This window comes from Crinia signifera, unplaced genomic scaffold (assembly GCF_055691185.1).
Source record: "Crinia signifera unplaced genomic scaffold, ASM5569118v1 HAP2_SCAFFOLD_130, whole genome shotgun sequence".
Lineage (NCBI taxonomy): Eukaryota > Metazoa > Chordata > Amphibia > Anura > Myobatrachidae > Crinia > Crinia signifera.
This window is the reverse complement of record NW_028142023.1, coordinates 155,001-173,555: the sequence shown is the minus strand read 5'-3', so window position 1 is coordinate 173,555 and position 18,555 is coordinate 155,001. Positions and strand designations below refer to the sequence as shown.

At 36.8% G+C, this 18,555-nt stretch overlaps 21 non-coding genes across 21 annotated transcripts in view; all 21 read right to left on the bottom strand.

The window, feature by feature from the left end:
* Window positions 1-207: 207 nt before the first annotated feature.
* TRNAL-AAG (transfer RNA leucine (anticodon AAG)) lies at window positions 208-289 on the bottom strand. The gene has a single exon. It is a non-coding gene; the product is annotated as a tRNA-Leu (tRNA).
* A 1,229-nt stretch (window positions 290-1,518) lies between these two features.
* TRNAL-AAG (transfer RNA leucine (anticodon AAG)) lies at window positions 1,519-1,600 on the bottom strand. Its single transcript has one exon. It is a non-coding gene; the product is annotated as a tRNA-Leu (tRNA).
* A 737-nt stretch (window positions 1,601-2,337) lies between these two features.
* TRNAL-UAG (transfer RNA leucine (anticodon UAG)) lies at window positions 2,338-2,419 on the bottom strand. The gene has a single exon. It is a non-coding gene; the product is annotated as a tRNA-Leu (tRNA).
* A 411-nt stretch (window positions 2,420-2,830) lies between these two features.
* On the bottom strand, window positions 2,831-2,912 carry TRNAL-AAG (transfer RNA leucine (anticodon AAG)). The gene has a single exon. It is a non-coding gene; the product is annotated as a tRNA-Leu (tRNA).
* Window positions 2,913-3,649: 737 nt separating this feature from the next.
* Window positions 3,650-3,731, bottom strand: TRNAL-UAG (transfer RNA leucine (anticodon UAG)). The gene has a single exon. It is a non-coding gene; the product is annotated as a tRNA-Leu (tRNA).
* Window positions 3,732-4,938: 1,207 nt separating this feature from the next.
* On the bottom strand, window positions 4,939-5,020 carry TRNAL-UAG (transfer RNA leucine (anticodon UAG)). Its single transcript has one exon. It is a non-coding gene; the product is annotated as a tRNA-Leu (tRNA).
* Window positions 5,021-6,227: 1,207 nt separating this feature from the next.
* TRNAL-UAG (transfer RNA leucine (anticodon UAG)) lies at window positions 6,228-6,309 on the bottom strand. Its single transcript has one exon. It is a non-coding gene; the product is annotated as a tRNA-Leu (tRNA).
* A 411-nt stretch (window positions 6,310-6,720) lies between these two features.
* On the bottom strand, window positions 6,721-6,802 carry TRNAL-AAG (transfer RNA leucine (anticodon AAG)). Its single transcript has one exon. It is a non-coding gene; the product is annotated as a tRNA-Leu (tRNA).
* Window positions 6,803-8,031: 1,229 nt separating this feature from the next.
* TRNAL-AAG (transfer RNA leucine (anticodon AAG)) lies at window positions 8,032-8,113 on the bottom strand. The gene has a single exon. It is a non-coding gene; the product is annotated as a tRNA-Leu (tRNA).
* A 1,229-nt stretch (window positions 8,114-9,342) lies between these two features.
* Window positions 9,343-9,424, bottom strand: TRNAL-AAG (transfer RNA leucine (anticodon AAG)). Its single transcript has one exon. It is a non-coding gene; the product is annotated as a tRNA-Leu (tRNA).
* Window positions 9,425-10,653: 1,229 nt separating this feature from the next.
* On the bottom strand, window positions 10,654-10,735 carry TRNAL-AAG (transfer RNA leucine (anticodon AAG)). Its single transcript has one exon. It is a non-coding gene; the product is annotated as a tRNA-Leu (tRNA).
* Window positions 10,736-11,964: 1,229 nt separating this feature from the next.
* TRNAL-AAG (transfer RNA leucine (anticodon AAG)) lies at window positions 11,965-12,046 on the bottom strand. The gene has a single exon. It is a non-coding gene; the product is annotated as a tRNA-Leu (tRNA).
* A 737-nt stretch (window positions 12,047-12,783) lies between these two features.
* TRNAL-UAG (transfer RNA leucine (anticodon UAG)) lies at window positions 12,784-12,865 on the bottom strand. The gene has a single exon. It is a non-coding gene; the product is annotated as a tRNA-Leu (tRNA).
* Window positions 12,866-13,277: 412 nt separating this feature from the next.
* Window positions 13,278-13,359, bottom strand: TRNAL-AAG (transfer RNA leucine (anticodon AAG)). The gene has a single exon. It is a non-coding gene; the product is annotated as a tRNA-Leu (tRNA).
* A 737-nt stretch (window positions 13,360-14,096) lies between these two features.
* On the bottom strand, window positions 14,097-14,178 carry TRNAL-UAG (transfer RNA leucine (anticodon UAG)). The gene has a single exon. It is a non-coding gene; the product is annotated as a tRNA-Leu (tRNA).
* A 1,207-nt stretch (window positions 14,179-15,385) lies between these two features.
* On the bottom strand, window positions 15,386-15,467 carry TRNAL-UAG (transfer RNA leucine (anticodon UAG)). Its single transcript has one exon. It is a non-coding gene; the product is annotated as a tRNA-Leu (tRNA).
* Window positions 15,468-15,878: 411 nt separating this feature from the next.
* On the bottom strand, window positions 15,879-15,960 carry TRNAL-AAG (transfer RNA leucine (anticodon AAG)). Its single transcript has one exon. It is a non-coding gene; the product is annotated as a tRNA-Leu (tRNA).
* A 737-nt stretch (window positions 15,961-16,697) lies between these two features.
* On the bottom strand, window positions 16,698-16,779 carry TRNAL-UAG (transfer RNA leucine (anticodon UAG)). The gene has a single exon. It is a non-coding gene; the product is annotated as a tRNA-Leu (tRNA).
* Window positions 16,780-17,190: 411 nt separating this feature from the next.
* TRNAL-AAG (transfer RNA leucine (anticodon AAG)) lies at window positions 17,191-17,272 on the bottom strand. Its single transcript has one exon. It is a non-coding gene; the product is annotated as a tRNA-Leu (tRNA).
* A 737-nt stretch (window positions 17,273-18,009) lies between these two features.
* On the bottom strand, window positions 18,010-18,091 carry TRNAL-UAG (transfer RNA leucine (anticodon UAG)). The gene has a single exon. It is a non-coding gene; the product is annotated as a tRNA-Leu (tRNA).
* A 453-nt stretch (window positions 18,092-18,544) lies between these two features.
* TRNAL-UAG (transfer RNA leucine (anticodon UAG)) overlaps window positions 18,545-18,555 on the bottom strand; it is an 82-nt gene continuing 71 nt past the window's right edge. Inside the window, exon 1 of the tRNA in view lies at window positions 18,545-18,555. This exon is cut by the window's right edge and continues 71 nt beyond it. This is a non-coding gene — a tRNA (tRNA-Leu).

Below are 18,555 nucleotides of genomic sequence, written 5' to 3'. Positions count from 1 at the left end.
TTGCATTTTAGTCGAGTTTACCACTTTGAAACCAATCACTGACATTTTCTTTGAAAAATTTATATGGCAGCTTTGGGAAGTTAGCAAAGAAAGAAATTAGCTGTTATAACAATGTGATGATGAACACTTATTTTTTAATTGAATTGCATTATTGTGGAAAGAACAATGAAAACATCAACCTCTAACAATATATATCAATAATAAATATGGCAGCAGTGGGATTTGAACCCACGCCTCCAAAGAGACTGGAGCCTTAATCCAGAGCCTTAGACCGCTCGGCCATGCTACCTCATGGGTGCAGTGTTCATGTGGCTTAAAGATCTATCAAATGATTGTTTAAATGTGTTTTGTTCACTTTATATGAAGTAAAAAAACATATTGAGATTTATTAGAGCATTCACATATGGTTAGGGTTAGGTACGTGATACTGGTGCTTGGGTTTCTGGTGGTCATTGCAATATTAGGGACATCTCAATGCTCACAATTCTGACACTTGCTAGGTTAGCCTTCTAACTTTCAACATCGAGCCCCTAACTCTAACACTGAACATACCTGCAGCCTATCCTTAATTCTTTTCCTTCCAATGCCTAACTCCAAAATCTCTTAGTATCTTACCATGACCCTTCCTATCTGCAGCATAACCTTAAACATACTCCTATAGTTTCAAACTCTTAACCTCCCTTCTTAGTGCCTAACCATTACCCCACCCCCTGCCATTGAACCATAACATCCCCTACACATAGGACAGAGTTCCAAAATCAGTCGTTTTACCAGTGTTTGGGATTCTGCTATCAGTTTCCTGACTTGCAGCTTCCCGAATGCCAGGATGCCCAATGCATCCAATTGTAATCACTTCAAGTTAATTTTTATGTCTCTACAGTCTTTAGAAATATTTTTGAAAAGTATCTAGTAGATATGATAAACTTTTTTGAACTCTGTTGTTGAATTGTCCCAGCAACTATCATACACCAGATAGAATTTGAACTTTAAGAGAAAATAACTGATTTTGTTTTTGGAAAATAATTATGGCAGCAGTGGGATTTGAACCCACGCCTCCGAAGAGAGTGGAGCCTAAATCCAGCGCCTTAGACCGCTCGGCCATGCTACCACACTTAAAGGTAACTCATAGTTTCTCACAGTCTGGAATCTAGAACTAGAATTACAGAAAATGTTGTTGTTGTAGTAAAGAAATACGTAAAAATATGTTTTATGTTAAGCATTTTAGATGCTCTTAACATAAGTGAGAATTTTTTTTTAAAGAATATTGGTTGCCATGCAATCTAGATGAGAAATGGTTAATTTTTAATTAATTTGCATTTTAGTCGAGTTTACCACTTTGAAACCAATCACTGACATTTTCTTTGAAAAATTTATATGGCAGCTTTGGGAAGTTAGCAAAGAAAGAAATTAGCTGTTATAACAATGTGATGATGAACACTTTTTTTCTAATTGAATTGCATTATTGTGGAAATAACAATGAAAACATCAATCTCTAACAATATATATCAATAATAAATATGGCAGCAGTGGGATTTGAACCCACGCCTCCGAAGAGACTGGAGCCTTAATCCAGCGCCTTAGACCGCTCGGCCATGCTACCTCATTGGTGCAGTGTTCATGTGGCTCAAAGATCTATCAAATGATTATTTAAATGTGTTTTGTTCACTTTATATGAAGTAAAAAAACATATTGAGATTTATTAGAGCATTCACATATGGTTAGGGTTAGGTACGTGATACTGGTGCTTGGGTTTCTGGTGGTCATTGCAATATTAGGGACATCTTAATGCTCACAATTCTGACACTTGCTAGGTTAGCCTTCTAACTTTCAACATCGAGCCCCTAACTCTAACACTGAACATACCTGCAGCCTATCCTTAATTCTTTTCCTTCCAATGCCTAACTCCAAAACCTCTTAGTATCTTACCATGACCCTTCCTATCTGCAGCATAACCTTAAACATACTCCTATAGTTCCAAACTCTTAACCTCCCTTCTTAGTGCCTAACCATTACCCCGCCCCCTGCCATTGAACCATAACATCCCCTACACATAGGACAGAGTTCCAAAATCAGTCGTTTTACCAGTGCTTGGGATTCTGCTATCAGTTTCCTGACTTGCAGCTTACCGAATGCCAGGATGCCCAATGCATCCAATTGTAATCACTTCAAGTTAATTTTTATGTCTGTACAGTCTTTAGAAATATTTTTGAAAAGTATCTAGTAGATATGATAAACTTTTTTGAACTCTGTTGTTGAATTGTCCCAGCAACTATCATACACCAGATAGAATTTGAACTTTAAGAGAAAATAACTGATTTTGTTTTTGGAAAATAATTATGGCAGCAGTGGGATTTGAACCCACGCCTCCGAAGAGACTGGAGCCTAAATCCAGCGCCTTAGACCGCTCGGCCATGCTACCACACTTAAAGGTAACTCATAGTTTCTCACAGTCTGGAATCTAGAACTAGAAATTACAGAAAATGTTGTTGTTGTAGTAAAGAAATACGTAAAAATCTGTTTTATGTTAAGCATTTTAGATGCTCTTAACATAAGTGAGAATTTTTTTTTAAAGAATATTGGTTGCCATGCAATCTAGATGAGAAATGGTTAATTTTTAATTAATTTGCATTTTAGTCGAGTTTACCACTTTGAAACCAATCACTGACATTTTCTTTGAAAAATTTATATGGCAGCTTTGGGAAGTTAGCAAAGAAAGAAATTAGCTGTTATAACAATGTGATGATGAACACTTATTTTTTAATTGAATTGCATTATTGTGGAAAGAACAATGAAAACATCAACCTCTAACAATATATATCAATAATAAATATGGCAGCAGTGGGATTTGAACCCACGCCTCCAAAGAGACTGGAGCCTTAATCCAGCGCCTTAGACCGCTCGGCCATGCTACCTCATGGGTGCAGTGTTCATGTGGCTCAAAGATCTATCAAATGATTATTTAAATGTGTTTTGTTCACTTTATATGAAGTAAAAAAACATATTGAGATTTATTAGAGCATTCACATATGGTTAGGGTTAGGTACGTGATACTGGTGCTTGGGTTTCTGGTGGTCATTGCAATATTAGGGACATCTCAATGCTCACAATTCTGACACTTGCTAGGTTAGCCTTCTAACTTTCAACATCGAGCCCCTAACTCTAACACTGAACATACCTGCAGCCTATCCTTAATTCTTTTCCTTCCAATGCCTAACTCCAAAATCTCTTAGTATCTTACCATGACCCTTCCTATCTGCAGCATAACCTTAAACATACTCCTATAGTTCCAAACTCTTAACCTCCCTTCTTAGTGCCTAACCATTACCCCACCCCCTGCCATTGAACCATAACATCCCCTACACATAGGACAGAGTTCCAAAATCAGTCGTTTTACCAGTGTTTGGGATTCTGCTATCAGTTTCCTGACTTGCAGCTTCCCGAATGCCAGGATGCCCAATGCATCCAATTGTAATCACTTCAAGTTAATTTTTATGTCTCTACAGTCTTTAGAAATATTTTTGAAAAGTATCTAGTAGATATGATAAACTTTTTTGAACTCTGTTGTTGAATTGTCCCAGAAACTATCATACACCAGATAGAATTTGAACTTTAAGAGAAAATAACTGATTTTGTTTTTGGAAAATAATTATGGCAGCAGTGGGATTTTAACCCACGCCTCCAAAGAGACTGGAGCCTAAATCCAGCGCCTTAGACCGCTCGGCCATGCTACCACAATTTAAGGTAGCTCATAGTTTCTCACAGTCTGGAATCTAGAACTAGAATTACAGAAAATGTTGTTGTTGTAGTAAAGAAATACGTAAAAATCTGTTTTATGTTAAGCATTTTAGATGCTCTTAACATAAGTGAGAATTTTTTTTTAAAGAATATTGGTTGCCATGCAATCTAGATGAGAAATGGTAAATTTTTAATTAATTTGCATTTTAGTCGAGTTTACCACTTTGAAACCAATCACTGACATTTTCTTTGAAAAATTTATATGGCAGCTTTGGGAAGTTAGCAAAGAAAGAAATTAGCTGTTATAACAATGTGATGATGAACACTTATTTTTTAATTGAATTGCATTATTGTGGAAAGAACAATGAAAACATCAACCTCTAACAATATATATCAATAATAAATATGGCAGCAGTGGGATTTGAACCCACGCCTCCAGCGCCTTAGACCGCTCGGCCATGCTACCTCATGGGTGCAGTGTTCATGTGGCTCAAAGATCTATCAAATGATTATTTAAATGTGTTTTGTTCACTTTATATGAAGTAAAAAAACATATTGAGATTTATTAGAGCATTCACATATGGTTAGGGTTAGGTAAGTGATACTGGTGCTTGTGTTTCTGGTGGTCATTGCAATATTAGGGACATCTCAATGCTCACAATTCTGACACTTGCTAGGTTAGCCTTCTAACTTTCAACATCGAGCCCATAACTCTAACACTGAACATACCTGCAGCCTATCCTTAATTCTTTTCCTTCCAATGCCTAACTCCAAAACCTCTTAGTATCTTACCATGACCCTTCCTATCTGCAGCATAACCTTAAACATACTCCTATAGTTCCAAACTCTTAACCTCCCTTCTTAGTGCCTAACCATTACCCCACCCCCTGCCATTGAACCATAACATCCCCTACACATAGGACAGAGTTCCAAAATCAGTCGTTTTACCAGTGTTTGGGATTCTGCTATCAGTTTCCTGACTTGCAGCTTCCCGAATGCCAGGATGCCCAATGCATCCAATTGTAATCACTTCAAGTTAATTTTTATGTCTCTACAGTCTTTAGAAATATTTTTGAAAAGTATCTAGTAGATATGATAAACTTTTTTGAACTCTGTTGTTGAATTGTCCCAGAAACTATCATACACCAGATAGAATTTGAACTTTAAGAGAAAATAACTGATTTTGTTTTTGGAAAATAATTATGGCAGCAGTGGGATTTTAACCCACGCCTCCAAAGAGACTGGAGCCTAAATCCAGCGCCTTAGACCGCTCGGCCATGCTACCACAATTTAAGGTAGCTCATAGTTTCTCACAGTCTGGAATCTAGAACTAGAATTACAGAAAATGTTGTTGTTGTAGTAAAGAAATACGTAAAAATCTGTTTTATGTTAAGCATTTTAGATGCTCTTAACATAAGTGAGAATTTTTTTTTAAAGAATATTGGTTGCCATGCAATCTAGATGAGAAATGGTAAATTTTTAATTAATTTGCATTTTAGTCGAGTTTACCACTTTGAAACCAATCACTGACATTTTCTTTGAAAAATTTATATGGCAGCTTTGGGAAGTTAGCAAAGAAAGAAATTAGCTGTTATAACAATGTGATGATGAACACTTATTTTTTAATTGAATTGCATTATTGTGGAAAGAACAATGAAAACATCAACCTCTAACAATATATATCAATAATAAATATGGCAGCAGTGGGATTTGAACCCACGCCTCCAGCGCCTTAGACCGCTCGGCCATGCTACCTCATGGGTGCAGTGTTCATGTGGCTCAAAGATCTATCAAATGATTATTTAAATGTGTTTTGTTCACTTTATATGAAGTAAAAAAACATATTGAGATTTATTAGAGCATTCACATATGGTTAGGGTTAGGTAAGTGATACTGGTGCTTGTGTTTCTGGTGGTCATTGCAATATTAGGGACATCTCAATGCTCACAATTCTGACACTTGCTAGGTTAGCCTTCTAACTTTCAACATCGAGCCCATAACTCTAACACTGAACATACCTGCAGCCTATCCTTAATTCTTTTCCTTCCAATGCCTAACTCCAAAACCTCTTAGTATCTTACCATGACCCTTCCTATCTGCAGCATAACTTTAAACATACTCCTATAGTTCCAAACTCTTAACCTCCCTTTTTAGTGCCTAACCATTACCCCAGCCCCTGCCATTGAACCATAACATCCCCTACACATAGGACAGAGTTCCAAAATCAGTCGTTTTACCAGTGTTTGGGATTCTGCTATCAGTTTCCTGACTTGCAGCTTCCCGAATGCCAGGATGCCCAATGCATCCAATTGTAATCACTTCAAGTTAATTTTTATGTCTCTACAGTCTTTAGAAATATTTTTGAAAAGTATCTAGTAGATATGATAAACTTTTTTGAACTCTGTTGTTGAATTGTCCCAGCAACTATCATACACCAGATAGAATTTGAACTTTAAGAGAAAATAACTGATTTTGTTTTTGGAAAATAATTATGGCAGCAGTGGGATTTGAACCCACGCCTCCGAAGAGACTGAAGCCTAAATCCAGCGCCTTAGACCGCTCGGCCATGCTACCACACTTAAAGGTAACTCATAGTTTCTCACAGTCTGGAATCTAGAACTAGAAATTACAGAAAATGTTGTTGTTGTAGTAAAGAAATACGTAAAAATCTGTTTTATGTTAAGCATTTTAGATGCTCTTAACATAAGTGAGAATTTTTTTTTAAAGAATATTGGTTGCCATGCAATCTAGATGAGAAATGGTTAATTTTTAATTAATTTGCATTTTAGTCGAGTTTACCACTTTGAAACCAATCACTGACATTTTCTTTGAAAAATTTATATGGCAGCTTTGGGAAGTTAGCAAAGAAAGAAATTAGCTGTTATAACAATGTGATGATGAACACTTATTTTTTAATTGAATTGCATTATTGTGGAAAGAACAATGAAAACATCAACCTCTAACAATATATATCAATAATAAATATGGCAGCAGTGGGATTTGAACCCACGCCTCCAAAGAGACTGGAGCCTTAATCCAGAGCCTTAGACCGCTCGGCCATGCTACCTCATGGGTGCAGTGTTCATGTGGCTTAAAGATCTATCAAATGATTATTTAAATGTGTTTTGTTCACTTTATATGAAGTAAAAAAACATATTGAGATTTATTAGAGCATTCACATATGGTTAGGGTTAGGTACGTGATACTGGTGCTTGGGTTTCTGGTGGTCATTGCAATATTAGGGACATCTCAATGCTCACAATTCTGACACTTGCTAGGTTAGCCTTCTAACTTTCAACATCGAGCCCCTAACTCTAACACTGAACATACCTGCAGCCTATCCTTAATTCTTTTCCTTCCAATGCCTAACTCCAAAATCTCTTAGTATCTTACCATGACCCTTCCTATCTGCAGCATAACCTTAAACATACTCCTATAGTTTCAAACTCTTAACCTCCCTTCTTAGTGCCTAACCATTACCCCACCCCCTGCCATTGAACCATAACATCCCCTACACATAGGACAGAGTTCCAAAATCAGTCGTTTTACCAGTGTTTGGGATTCTGCTATCAGTTTCCTGACTTGCAGCTTCCCGAATGCCAGGATGCCCAATGCATCCAATTGTAATCACTTCAAGTTAATTTTTATGTCTCTACAGTCTTTAGAAATATTTTTGAAAAGTATCTAGTAGATATGATAAACTTTTTTGAACTCTGTTGTTGAATTGTCCCAGCAACTATCATACACCAGATAGAATTTGAACTTTAAGAGAAAATAACTGATTTTGTTTTTGGAAAATAATTATGGCAGCAGTGGGATTTGAACCCACGCCTCCGAAGAGAGTGGAGCCTAAATCCAGCGCCTTAGACCGCTCGGCCATGCTACCACACTTAAAGGTAACTCATAGTTTCTCACAGTCTGGAATCTAGAACTAGAATTACAGAAAATGTTGTTGTTGTAGTAAAGAAATACGTAAAAATATGTTTTATGTTAAGCATTTTAGATGCTCTTAACATAAGTGAGAATTTTTTTTTAAAGAATATTGGTTGCCATGCAATCTAGATGAGAAATGGTTAATTTTTAATTAATTTGCATTTTAGTCGAGTTTACCACTTTGAAACCAATCACTGACATTTTCTTTGAAAAATTTATATGGCAGCTTTGGGAAGTTAGCAAAGAAAGAAATTAGCTGTTATAACAATGTGATGATGAACACTTTTTTTCTAATTGAATTGCATTATTGTGGAAATAACAATGAAAACATCAATCTCTAACAATATATATCAATAATAAATATGGCAGCAGTGGGATTTGAACCCACGCCTCCGAAGAGACTGGAGCCTTAATCCAGCGCCTTAGACCGCTCGGCCATGCTACCTCGTTGGTGCAGTGTTCATGTGGCTCAAAGATCTATCAAATGATTATTGAAATGTGTTTTGTTCACTTTATATGAAGTAAAAAAACATATTGAGATTTATTAGAGCATTCACATATGGTTAGGGTTAGGTACGTGATACTGGTGCTTGGGTTTCTGGTGGTCATTGCAATATTAGGGACATCTTAATGCTCACAATTCTGACACTTGCTAGGTTAGCCTTCTAACTTTCAACATCGAGCCCCTAACTCTAACACTGAACATACCTGCAGCCTATCCTTAATTCTTTTCCTTCCAATGCCTAACTCCAAAACCTCTTAGTATCTTACCATGACCCTTCCTATCTGCAGCATAACCTTAAACATACTCCTATAGTTCCAAACTCTTAACCTCCCTTCTTAGTGCCTAACCATTACCCCACCCCCTGCCATTGAACCATAACATCCCCTACACATAGGACAGAGTTCCAAAATCAGTCGTTTTACCAGTGCTTGGGATTCTGCTATCAGTTTCCTGACTTGCAGCTTACCGAATGCCAGGATGCCCAATGCATCCAATTGTAATCACTTCAAGTTAATTTTTATGTCTGTACAGTCTTTAGAAATATTTTTGAAAAGTATCTAGTAGATATGATAAACTTTTTTGAACTCTGTTGTTGAATTGTCCCAGCAACTATCATACACCAGATAGAATTTGAACTTTAAGAGAAAATAACTGATTTTGTTTTTGGAAAATAATTATGGCAGCAGTGGGATTTGAACCCACGCCTCCGAAGAGAGTGGAGCCTAAATCCAGCGCCTTAGACCGCTCGGCCATGCTACCACACTTAAAGGTAACTCATAGTTTCTCACAGTCTGGAATCTAGAACTAGAATTACAGAAAATGTTGTTGTTGTAGTAAAGAAATACGTAAAAATATGTTTTATGTTAAGCATTTTAGATGCTCTTAACATAAGTGAGAATTTTTTTTTAAAGAATATTGGTTGCCATGCAATCTAGATGAGAAATGGTTAATTTTTAATTAATTTGCATTTTAGTCGAGTTTACCACTTTGAAACCAATCACTGACATTTTCTTTGAAAAATTTATATGGCAGCTTTGGGAAGTTAGCAAAGAAAGAAATTAGCTGTTATAACAATGTGATGATGAACACTTTTTTTCTAATTGAATTGCATTATTGTGGAAATAACAATGAAAACATCAATCTCTAACAATATATATCAATAATAAATATGGCAGCAGTGGGATTTGAACCCACGCCTCCGAAGAGACTGGAGCCTTAATCCAGCGCCTTAGACCGCTCGGCCATGCTACCTCATTGGTGCAGTGTTCATGTGGCTCAAAGATCTATCAAATGATTATTGAAATGTGTTTTGTTCACTTTATATGAAGTAAAAAAACATATTGAGATTTATTAGAGCATTCACATATGGTTAGGGTTAGGTACGTGATACTGGTGCTTGGGTTTCTGGTGGTCATTGCAATATTAGGGACATCTTAATGCTCACAATTCTGACACTTGCTAGGTTAGCCTTCTAACTTTCAACATCGAGCCCCTAACTCTAACACTGAACATACCTGCAGCCTATCCTTAATTCTTTTCCTTCCAATGCCTAACTCCAAAACCTCTTAGTATCTTACCATGACCCTTCCTATCTGCAGCATAACCTTAAACATACTCCTATAGTTCCAAACTCTTAACCTCCCTTCTTAGTGCCTAACCATTACCCCACCCCCTGCCATTGAACCATAACATCCCCTACACATAGGACAGAGTTCCAAAATCAGTCGTTTTACCAGTGCTTGGGATTCTGCTATCAGTTTCCTGACTTGCAGCTTACCGAATGCCAGGATGCCCAATGCATCCAATTGTAATCACTTCAAGTTAATTTTTATGTCTGTACAGTCTTTAGAAATATTTTTGAAAAGTATCTAGTAGATATGATAAACTTTTTTGAACTCTGTTGTTGAATTGTCCCAGCAACTATCATACACCAGATAGAATTTGAACTTTAAGAGAAAATAACTGATTTTGTTTTTGGAAAATAATTATGGCAGCAGTGGGATTTGAACCCACGCCTCCGAAGAGAGTGGAGCCTAAATCCAGCGCCTTAGACCGCTCGGCCATGCTACCACACTTAAAGGTAACTCATAGTTTCTCACAGTCTGGAATCTAGAACTAGAATTACAGAAAATGTTGTTGTTGTAGTAAAGAAATACGTAAAAATATGTTTTATGTTAAGCATTTTAGATGCTCTTAACATAAGTGAGAATTTTTTTTTAAAGAATATTGGTTGCCATGCAATCTAGATGAGAAATGGTTAATTTTTAATTAATTTGCATTTTAGTCGAGTTTACCACTTTGAAACCAATCACTGACATTTTCTTTGAAAAATTTATATGGCAGCTTTGGGAAGTTAGCAAAGAAAGAAATTAGCTGTTATAACAATGTGATGGTGAACACTTTTTTTCTAATTGAATTGCATTATTGTGGAAATAACAATGAAAACATCAATCTCTAACAATATATATCAATAATAAATATGGCAGCAGTGGGATTTGAACCCACGCCTCCGAAGAGACTGGAGCCTTAATCCAGCGCCTTAGACCGCTCGGCCATGCTACCTCATTGGTGCAGTGTTCATGTGGCTCAAAGATCTATCAAATGATTATTTAAATGTGTTTTGTTCACTTTATATGAAGTAAAAAAACATATTGAGATTTATTAGAGCATTCACATATGGTTAGGGTTAGGTACGTGATACTGGTGCTTGGGTTTCTGGTGGTCATTGCAATATTAGGGACATCTTAATGCTCACAATTCTGACACTTGCTAGGTTAGCCTTCTAACTTTCAACATCGAGCCCCTAACTCTAACACTGAACATACCTGCAGCCTATCCTTAATTCTTTTCCTTCCAATGCCTAACTCCAAAACCTCTTAGTATCTTACCATGACCCTTCCTATCTGCAGCATAACCTTAAACATACTCCTATAGTTCCAAACTCTTAACCTCCCTTCTTAGTGCCTAACCATTACCCCACCCCCTGCCATTGAACCATAACATCCCCTACACATAGGACAGAGTTCCAAAATCAGTCGTTTTACCAGTGTTTGGGATTCTGCTATCAGTTTCCTGACTTGCAGCTTCCCGAATGCCAGGATGCCCAATGCATCCAATTGTAATCACTTCAAGTTAATTTTTATGTCTCTACAGTCTTTAGAAATATTTTTGAAAAGTATCTAGTAGATATGATAAACTTTTTTGAACTCTGTTGTTGAATTGTCCCAGCAACTATCATACACCAGATAGAATTTGAACTTTAAGAGAAAATAACTGATTTTGTTTTTGGAAAATAATTATGGCAGCAGTGGGATTTGAACCCACGCCTCCGAAGAGAGTGGAGCCTAAATCCAGCGCCTTAGACCGCTCGGCCATGCTACCACACTTAAAGGTAACTCATAGTTTCCCACAGTCTGGAATCTAGAACTAGAATTACAGAAAATGTTGTTGTTGTAGTAAAGAAATACGTAAAAATATGTTTTATGTTAAGCATTTTAGATGCTCTTAACATAAGTGAGAATTTTTTTTTAAAGAATATTGGTTGCCATGCAATCTAGATGAGAAATGGTTAATTTTTAATTAATTTGCATTTTAGTCGAGTTTACCACTTTGAAACCAATCACTGACATTTTCTTTGAAAAATTTATATGGCAGCTTTGGGAAGTTAGCAAAGAAAGAAATTAGCTGTTATAACAATGTGATGATGAACACCTTTTTTCTAATTGAATTGCATTATTGTGGAAATAACAATGAAAACATCAATCTCTAACAATATATATCAATAATAAATATGGCAGCAGTGGGATTTGAACCCACGCCTCCGAAGAGACTGGAGCCTTAATCCAGCGCCTTAGACCGCTCGGCCATGCTACCTCATTGGTGCAGTGTTCATGTGGCTCAAAGATCTATCAAATGATTATTTAAATGTGTTTTGTTCACTTTATATGAAGTAAAAAAACATATTGAGATTTATTAGAGCATTCACATATGGTTAGGGTTAGGTACGTGATACTGGTGCTTGGGTTTCTGGTGGTCATTGCAATATTAGGGACATCTTAATGCTCACAATTCTGACACTTGCTAGGTTAGCCTTCTAACTTTCAACATCGAGCCCCTAACTCTAACACTGAACATACCTGCAGCCTATCCTTAATTCTTTTCCTTCCAATGCCTAACTCCAAAACCTCTTAGTATCTTACCATGACCCTTCCTATCTGCAGCATAACCTTAAACATACTCCTATAGTTCCAAACTCTTAACCTCCCTTCTTAGTGCCTAACCATTACCCCACCCCCTGCCATTGAACCATAACATCCCCTACACATAGGACAGAGTTCCAAAATCAGTCGTTTTACCAGTGCTTGGGATTCTGCTATCAGTTTCCTGACTTGCAGCTTACCGAATGCCAGGATGCCCAATGCATCCAATTGTAATCACTTCAAGTTAATTTTTATGTCTGTACAGTCTTTAGAAATATTTTTGAAAAGTATCTAGTAGATATGATAAACTTTTTTGAACTCTGTTGTTGAATTGTCCCAGCAACTATCATACACCAGATAGAATTTGAACTTTAAGAGAAAATAACTGATTTTGTTTTTGGAAAATAATTATGGCAGCAGTGGGATTTGAACCCACGCCTCCGAAGAGACTGGAGCCTAAATCCAGCGCCTTAGACCGCTCGGCCATGCTACCACACTTAAAGGTAACTCATAGTTTCTCACAGTCTGGAATCTAGAACTAGAAATTACAGAAAATGTTGTTGTTGTAGTAAAGAAATACGTAAAAATCTGTTTTATGTTAAGCATTTTAGATGCTCTTAACATAAGTGAGAATTTTTTTTTAAAGAATATTGGTTGCCATGCAATCTAGATGAGAAATGGTTAATTTTTAATTAATTTGCATTTTAGTCGAGTTTACCACTTTGAAACCAATCACTGACATTTTCTTTGAAAAATTTATATGGCAGCTTTGGGAAGTTAGCAAAGAAAGAAATTAGCTGTTATAACAATGTGATGATGAACACTTTTTTTTCTAATTGAATTGCATTATTGTGGAAATAACAATGAAAACATCAACCTCTAACAATATATATCAATAATAAATATGGCAGCAGTGGGATTTGAACCCACGCCTCCGAAGAGACTGGAGCCTTAATCCAGCGCCTTAGACCGCTCGGCCATGCTACCTCATGGGTGCAGTGTTCATGTGGCTCAAATATCTATCAAATGATTATTTAAATGTGTTTTGTTCACTTTATATGAAGTAAAAAAACATATTGAGATTTATTAGAGCATTCACATATGGTTAGGGTTAGGAACGTGATACTGGTGCTTGGGTTTCTGGTGGTCATTGCAATATTAGGGACATCTTAATGCTCACAATTCTTACACTTTCTAGGTTAGCCTTCTAACTTTCAACATCGAGCCCCTAACTCTAACACTGAACATACCTGCAGCCTATCCTTAATTCTTTTCCTTCCAATGCCTAACTCCAAAACCTCTTAGTATCTTACCATGACCCTTCCTATCTGCAGCATAACCTTAAACATACTCCTATAGTTCCAAACTCTTAACCTCCCTTCTTAGTGCCTAAGCATTACCCCACCCCCTGCCATTGAACCATAACATCCCCTACACATAGGACAGAGTTCCAAAATCAGTCGTTTTACCAGTGTTTGGGATTCTGCTATCAGTTTCCTGACTTGCAGCTTACCGAATGCCAGGATGCCCAATGCATCCAATTGTAATCACTTCAAGTTAATTTTTATGTCTCTACAGTCTTTAGAAATATTTTTGAAAAGTATCTAGTAGATATGATAAACTTTTTTGAACTCTGTTGTTGAATTGTCCCAGCAACTATCATACACCAGATAGAATTTGAACTTTAAGAGAAAATAACTGATTTTGTTTTTGGAAAATAATTATGGCAGCAGTGGGATTTGAACCCACGCCTCCAAAGAGACTGGAGCCTAAATCCAGCGCCTTAGACCGCTCGGCCATGCTACCACACTTAAAGGTAGCTCATAGTTTCTCACAGTCTGGAATCTAGAACTAGAATTACAGAAAATGTTGTTGTTGTAGTAAAGAAATACGTAAAAATCTGTTTTATGTTAAGCATTTTAGATGCTCTTAACATAAGTGAGAATTTTTTTTTAAAGAATATTGGTTGCCATGCAATCTAGATGAGAAATGGTTAATTTTTAATTAATTTGCATTTTAGTCGAGTTTACCACTTTGAAACCAATCACTGACATTTTCTTTGAAAAATTTATATGGCAGCTTTGGGAAGTTAGCAAAGAAAGAAATTAGCTGTTATAACAATGTGATGATGAACACTTATTTTTTAATTGAATTGCATTATTGTGGAAAGAACAATGAAAACATCAACCTCTAACAATATATATCAATAATAAATATGGCAGCAGTGGGATTTGAACCCACGCCTCCAGCGCCTTAGACCGCTCGGCCATGCTACCTCATGGGTGCAGTGTTCATGTGGCTCAAAGATCTATCAAATGATTATTTAAATGTGTTTTGTTCACTTTATATGAAGTAAAAAAACATATTGAGATTTATTAGAGCATTCACATATGGTTAGGGTTAGGTACGTGATACTGGTGCTTGGGTTTCTGGTGGTCATTGCAATATTAGGGACATCTCAATGCTCACAATTCTGACACTTGCTAGGTTAGCCTTCTAACTTTCAACATCGAGCCCATAACTCTAACACTGAACATACCTGCAGCCTATCCTTAATTCTTTTCCTTCCAATGCCTAACTCCAAAACCTCTTAGTATCTTACCATTACCCTTCCTATCTGCAGCATAACCTTAAACATACTCCTATAGTTCCAAACTCTTAACCTCCCTTCTTAGTGCCTAACCATTACCCCAGCCCCTGCCATTGAACCATAACATCCCCTACACATAGGACAGAGTTCCAAAATCAGTCGTTTTACCAGTGTTTGGGATTCTGCTATCAGTTTCCTGACTTGCAGCTTCCCGAATGCCAGGATGCCCAATGCATCCAATTGTAATCACTTCAAGTTAATTTTTATGTCTCTACAGTCTTTAGAAATATTTTTGAAAAGTATCTAGTAGATATGATAAACTTTTTTGAACTCTGTTGTTGAATTGTCCCAGCAACTATCATACACCAGATAGAATTTGAACTTTAAGAGAAAATAACTGATTTTGTTTTTGGAAAATAATTATGGCAGCAGTGGGATTTGAACCCACGCCTCCGAAGAGACTGGAGCCTAAATCCAGCGCCTTAGACCGCTCGGCCATGCTACCACACTTAAAGGTAACTCATAGTTTCTCACAGTCTGGAATCTAGAACTAGAAATTACAGAAAATGTTGTTGTTGTAGTAAAGAAATATGTAAAAATCTGTTTTATGTTAAGCATTTTAGATGCTCTTAACATAAGTGAGAATTTTTTTTTAAAGAATATTGGTTGCCATGCAATCTAGATGAGAAATGGTTAATTTTTAATTAATTTGCATTTTAGTCGAGTTTACCACTTTGAAACCAATCACTGACATTTTCTTTGAAAAATTTATATGGCAGCTTTGGGAAGTTAGCAAAGAAAGAAATTAGCTGTTATAACAATGTGATGATGAACACTTTTTTTCTAATTGAATTGCATTATTGTGGAAATAACAATGAAAACATTAACCTCTAACAATATATATCAATAATAAATATGGCAGCAGTGGGATTTGAACCCACGCCTCCGAAGAGACTGGAGCCTTAATCCAGCGCCTTAGACCGCTCGGCCATGCTACCTCATTGGTGCAGTGTTCATGTGGCTCAAAGATCTATCAAATGATTATTTAAATGTGTTTTGTTCACTTTATATGAAGTAAAAAAACATATTGAGATTTATTAGAGCATTCACATATGGTTAGGGTTAGGTACGTGATACTGGTGCTTGGGTTTCTGGTGGTCATTGCAATATTAGGGACATCTTAATGCTCACAATTCTGACACTTGCTAGGTTAGCCTTCTAACTTTCAACATTGAGCCCCTAACTCTAACACTGAACATACCTGCAGCCTATCCTTAATTCTTTTCCTTCCAATGCCTAACTCCAAAACCTCTTAGTATCTTACCATGACCCTTCCTATCTGCAGCATAACCTTAAACATACTCCTATAGTTCCAAACTCTTAACCTCCCTTCTTAGTGCCTAACCATTACCCCACCCCCTGCCATTGAACCATAACATCCCCTACACATAGGACAGAGTTCCAAAATCAGTCGTTTTACCAGTGCTTGGGATTCTGCTATCAGTTTCCTGACTTGCAGCTTACCGAATGCCAGGATGCCCAATGCATCCAATTGTAATCACTTCAAGTTAATTTTTATGTCTGTACAGTCTTTAGAAATATTTTTGAAAAGTATCTAGTAGATATGATAAACTTTTTTGAACTCTGTTGTTGAATTGTCCCAGCAACTATCATACACCAGATAGAATTTGAACTTTAAGAGAAAATAACTGATTTTGTTTTTGGAAAATAATTATGGCAGCAGTGGGATTTGAACCCACGCCTCCGAAGAGACTGGAGCCTAAATCCAGCGCCTTAGACCGCTCGGCCATGCTACCACACTTAAAGGTAACTCATAGTTTCTCACAGTCTGGAATCTAGAACTAGAAATTACAGAAAATGTTGTTGTTGTAGTAAAGAAATACGTAAAAATCTGTTTTATGTTAAGCATTTTAGATGCTCTTAACATAAGTGAGAATTTTTTTTTAAAGAATATTGGTTGCCATGCAATCTAGATGAGAAATGGTTAATTTTTAATTAATTTGCATTTTAGTCGAGTTTACCACTTTGAAACCAATCACTGACATTTTCTTTGAAAAATTTGTATGGCAGCTTTGGGAAGTTAGCAAAGAAAGAAATTAGCTGTTATAACAATGTGATGATGAACACTTATTTTTTAATTGAATTGCATTATTGTGGAAAGAACAATGAAAACATCAACCTCTAACAATATATATCAATAATAAATATGGCAGCAGTGGGATTTGAACCCACGCCTCCAAAGAGACTGGAGCCTTAATCCAGCGCCTTAGACCGCTCGGCCATGCTACCTCATGGGTGCAATGTTCATGTGGCTCAAAGATCTATCAAATGATTATTTAAATGTGTTTTGTTCACTTTATATGAAGTAAAAAAACATATTGAGATTTATTAGAGCATTCACATATGGTTAGGGTTAGGTACGTGATACTGGTGCTTGGGTTTCTGGTGGTCATTGCAATATTAGGGACATCTCAATGCTCACAATTCTGACACTTGCTAGGTTAGCCTTCTAACTTTCAACATCGAGCCCCTAACTCTAACACTGAACATACCTGCAGCCTATCCTTAATTCTTTTCCTTCCAATGCCTAACTCCAAAATCTCTTAGTATCTTACCATGACCCTTCCTATCTGCAGCATAACCTTAAACATACTCCTATAGTTCCAAACTCTTAACCTCCCTTCTTAGTGCCTAACCATTACCCCACCCCCTGCCATTGAACCATAACATCCCCTACACATAGGACAGAATTCCAAAATCAGTCGTTTTACCAGTGTTTGGGATTCTGCTATCAGTTTCCTGACTTGCAGCTTCCCGAATGCCAGGATGCCCAATGCATCCAATTGTAATCACTTCAAGTTAATTTTTATGTCTCTACAGTCTTTAGAAATATTTTTGAAAAGTATCTAGTAGATATGATAAACTTTTTTGAACTCTGTTGTTGAATTGTCCCAGAAACTATCATACACCAGATAGAATTTGAACTTTAAGAGAAAATAACTGATTTTGTGTTTGGAAAATAATTATGGCAGCAGTGGGATTTGAACCCACGCCTCCAAAGAGACTGGAGCCTAAATCCAGCGCCTTAGACCGCTCGGCCATGCTACCACACTTAAAGGTAGCTAACTCCAAAATCTCTTAGTATCTTACCATGACCCTTCCTATCTGCAGCATAACCTTAAACATACTCCTATAGTTCCAAACTCTTAACCTCCCTTCTTAGTGCCTAACCATTACCCCACCCCCTGCCATTGAACCATAACATCCCCTACACATAGGACAGAGTTCCAAAATCAGTCGTTTTACCAGTGTTTGGGATTCTGCTATCAGTTTCCTGACTTGCAGCTTCCCGAATGCCAGGATGCCCAATGCATCCAATTGTAATCACTTCAAGTTAATTTTTATGTCTCTACAGTCTTTAGAAATATTTTTGAAAAGTATCTAGTAGATATGATAAACTTTTTTGAACTCTGTTGTTGAATTGTCCCAGCAACTATCATACACCAGATAGAATTTGAACTTTAAGAGAAAATAACTGATTTTGTTTTTGGAAAATAATTATGGCAGCAGTG